The sequence below is a fragment of the Terrapene carolina genome, unplaced genomic scaffold (genome assembly GCF_002925995.2).
Source record: "Terrapene carolina triunguis isolate 2854851 unplaced genomic scaffold, T_m_triunguis-2.0 Scaffold517, whole genome shotgun sequence".
NCBI classification, from domain to species: Eukaryota; Metazoa; Chordata; order Testudines; family Emydidae; genus Terrapene; species Terrapene triunguis.
In genome coordinates this window covers 5,023,879-5,027,865 of record NW_020664868.1, presented here as the reverse complement: position 1 = coordinate 5,027,865, position 3,987 = coordinate 5,023,879, and the positions used below count along the sequence as shown (strand labels likewise).

The window sequence follows — 3,987 nt, the reverse complement described above, 5'->3', positions numbered from 1 at the left end:
GCCAGAGAGGACTCGCACCTCCCATACTGGCAGCAGCACGCTCCGGGGGACGGACCCCTCCTCTTCCCTCCCCCCCCAGCACACTCACTCTGCCCCATGGTCACTGCACATGCTCCTAGGGCCTCTCTCAGGTCCAGAAAGCCCACTCGCCTCCCCTATGGTGGGTACCGGGGGGGGGGAGGGGTTGGGGGGTTGCCATCATGTGTGGCCTCCCTGCTGCTACCCTCACCATAGTCTCAGGGGGGATGGGGCTGCCCCTTGCCCAGCATGGGGCAGGAGTGGGGACTGCAGAGTGGAGGGGGGCAGGGTGTCACAAAATTCCCCCCAGCCGCTCAGATCTAGGAAGCCCCCATCTCCCCTGTGCTGGGTGGGTGCTGGGGAGGGGGGGTGAGAGAGGACTGCCATCCCATGTGGCTTCCTTCCTCCCCTGCTGCAGCCTTCTGCCCCTCACCCTAACCTCACTGGGGGTGGGGGATAGGGGGACCCAATGTCCCGATTTTATAGGGACAGTCCCGATTTGGGGGTCTTTTTCTTATATAGGCTTCTATTACCCCCCCGATCCCCGTCCCGATTTTTCACACTTGCTGTCTGGTCACCCTAGCGGGGGATGGGGCTGCCCCTTGCCCAGCGTGGGGCAGCAGTGGGGGCCGCGGGGGGGGGGCGAGGGGGTGGATCACAGGGTCAAACACTCACCAACGCCCCAGCAGCTGCTCAGGTGAGCGAGGTCCACTCCAGAGGTCCGTCTCCCGGCCGGAAGCCCCCTTGGCGGCTCCTCCAGGTGGGTGCGGGGGGGGGGTGTGTGTGCCAAGCACGCGTGTGCCCCCTCCCGCGGTGCTGCAGCAATCTGCCAGCGCGGCGCTTGTGCTATAGCCCGTAGGCACCAGCGGCGGCAGCCAAGCAGAAGCAAGGGAGGGGCCCGGGCTGTTTTCTTGCAGGCAGGGAACCGGGGGGGGGGCCGGGCCCCGCCCCAGGCAGGGCAGAGACCCAGCTCCAGAGATTGCCGGAGCAGAGCCCCCAGCCCTGAATCTCCCTGGTGCTCGGGCACCACGAGCCCATCTCACCGGCCGCCTATGGGAGGTCTGTGCCTGGGAGCCCTGGGGGTGCTCCAGCCCTGCCCCGGTGCCCCTCCCCGTTCTCTGCCGCCCCAGGCCCGACAGCAGCGCTTTCCCTGGCCTCTCTCCAGCCCCGCAGTCCCACCCTGATGCCAGCCCCCTGGGGCGTGGGGAAGGAGCCGCTCGCCAGCCAGCTACCGGCGCGGTCTCCCCAGCCCAGAAGAAACCGGTGATGACCCTGCTGCGGCGTGGGAGGCTTCCAGCCCGGGCCGCAGGGTGGGGCTTCCTCTCAGGAAACCCCCCCCCCTCCCCTCCCGACACCCTCCATCTCCTCCGGGCGTCCAGCTCACTGCGGAGCCACTGGCCGGTGCGGCGGGGTCCCGGCAGGCAGGAGATGGAGTGAGCCCCCGAGTCCCCTTCAGAGCACGGTAAGGGGGGTGTGCGGGGCCCCCGCTCCCATGAGCCTCCGTCCCCATAACCCCCCCGCCCCGCTGCCCGGCTCTCACTCCAGCCAGCCCAGGGGCCCAAAGCACTTCACCAATGTCCCCAGACGCCGGGGTCCCGTTGGAGGGAAGAAACTGAGGCACAGGGAGGGGAAGACAGCAAGTGTGAAAAATCGGGACAGGGGGTGGGGAGTAATAGGAGCCTATATAAGAAAAAGCCCCCCAAAATTGGGACTGTCCCTATAAAATCGGGACATCTGGTCACCCTAAACAGCAGGTCAGGGACTAAGCCAGGAATCAGAACCCTGGAGTCCTGTGGCTTAGCTCCCTGCTCTAACCACTAGACCCCACTCCCCCCCCATTCTGTGTGTCTGTGAGCCTCACAGCAGGGAGCCACAGGGCTGCAGTGCCGGTGCTGGGTATGTGCCCTGCCGGCTGGGGGAGCCGGAGCCGGTGCTGGGTATGTGCCCTGCCAGCTGGGGGAGCCAGAGCCGGTGCTGGGTATGTGCCCTGCCGGCTGGGGGAGCCGGAGCCGGTGCTGGGGACGTGCCCTGCCGGCTGGGGGAGCCGGAGCCGGTGCTGCGTACGTGTCCAGCCGGCTGGAGTTGTTGGTGCCAAGCGAATGGGAATGAGCCAAGTCTCTGCCCAGCTGCTGCCTTCACCATCCTGGGGAGTCCAATGCAGCCTGGTCCTGGTGTGGTCCAAGCAGGGCTCCCCTGGCGGGGCAGATGGGCACAAGCCAGCCCTGCCGTGGGGTTCCTGATCTCAGGCCAGTCGCTGCGGGGTGGGGCTGGGCTGGACCTACTGGCCATGTCTTGGTGCCACACCCCTGGGGGAGGGGCCCAGTGGGACTGGGACCCCGGGAAGGGAAAATGGGTCCTCCCCCGTCCATGCATTTGCTGGACTGCACATATCCCCATGCCCCCCTGTGCCCATCCAACCCCCCTTGCCCACTCCCCGGCTGTCCCTCCCCCCACATCCCTCTTCTCCCATCTGTCACCCATCCCCCCCATGCCTCTGTTGCCCCCCCACTCTGCCTCCACCAACTACCCCTCTCTATTGTCTCTCTTCCCCCTGCTCCCCTCTTCTCTCCCCCAACTTTGCCCATCCCCCTCCAGCACCAAAGTGCAGTTTGACCCCGGGGAGCCTCAGGCTCTGGGACTCACCCAGGCCCCTGCAGCAGGATAGAAGGCCAGTCACTGCCAGCGCCAGGGATAGACCCTAGGAGTCCTGGCGCCCAGCCCCTGCTCTAATCACTAGACCCCAGTGTTTCCTCAATTCTCCTCACCATGCAACTTGGCCAGACTCTGCGGGAGTTTGGTCCCTGGACCTTTGGCATTTTGCTCCAATGCTGTGCAGAGGGGAACCCCCCCGTCGCCCTGCCGTGGGAGCAGAGCTTCCAGGGACATTGGCTTTGGCTGCTGGTAATTACTGTATGGATCTAACCCCGTCCAAATGCACTGTCTGCCCCCCTCTCTCTGGGCGCCCTGCGAGGTCTCTGTCGGGGCAGGGGGGGCGAAGTTGACTGGGGCATGTGTGTGTGTGGGGGGGGGATTAGGCAGGGAGCAGAGGGGTGGGGGGAGCACATTTGTATTACGATCTGTGATACTGTAGCCCCCAGGACCTCAAATCAGTCCCCTCTCCCATGGCGCTAGGTGCTGTACAAACACACGACAGACAGTCCCTCCCCCAAGGGGGCCTCCCCAGTCCTGGCCCATGTCTAATCTGCCCCTGTCGCTGTCCCCAGAGCCACTCCCATACCCCATGCCCTGCCCCTCCCCATTGACAGCTCCGCAGGGCAGGGGTCTCCTTCATCTCCTGCATGGCTGGAAAGTGCTGGGTGTCCTGGGGCATCTATGTGCCTGCCAGCCTGACGGCAGGAGTGGGTGCCCCTGCCCCACCGGTGTGGGGTGTCCAGACTCACTCAGAAAGCTGCCAGCTGGCGTGGCAATAAGAACAGTCAGACGGCTGGGCTCCCTGCAGGCTCTAGGGTGAGGAACAACTCCTCGGCTCCCACCCAGGGGCTCTCAGCCCCCAGCAGGCCCAACAACCCAAGCCCTGCCAGGCACCTTTCAGCAGAGGTGCCAGGGTGCCCTGAGGGAGCGGGTCTGAAGCATTAACTCCTGTCCCTCATGCAGAGGGGCAGGCAGATTGCAAAGCAAGGCAAATGGGCAGGGGGTGGGGGGAGACCCAGGAGTCCTGCCCCCTGCTGTAACCCATCAGGGTAGGTCTACATTGCAAAGAACAAACGCTGCAGCAGCCGTGAGTCAGACCCCAGCTCACTGGGCTCTCTGACTGTGAGGACAAGAACAGCAGCGTAGTCTGACTCCCAGGGAGGTGGGTGGGGCTCAGAGTCTACATGGCTATTTTTAGCCCCATAGCCCGAGTAAATTGGCCTGGGCGCTAGGACTCGTTGCTGCGAGGTTATTTTTGCAGTGTAGACGTACGCTAGACCCCACTCCCCTCCCAAAGCTGGAGATAGAACCAGGAGT

The 3,987-nt window shown here is 64.8% G+C and overlaps 1 protein-coding gene across 1 annotated transcript in view; it reads left to right on the top strand.

Moving 5' to 3' along the window:
* Positions 1-1,412: 1,412 nt before the first annotated feature.
* Positions 1,413-3,987, top strand: part of EXOC3L2 (exocyst complex component 3 like 2) — a 38,225-nt gene continuing 35,650 nt past the window's right edge. Inside the window, exon 1 of the mRNA XM_026658869.1 lies at positions 1,413-1,480. The gene's annotated coding sequence lies outside the window, so the exon portion shown is untranslated. The remainder of the gene's footprint in view (positions 1,481-3,987) is intronic.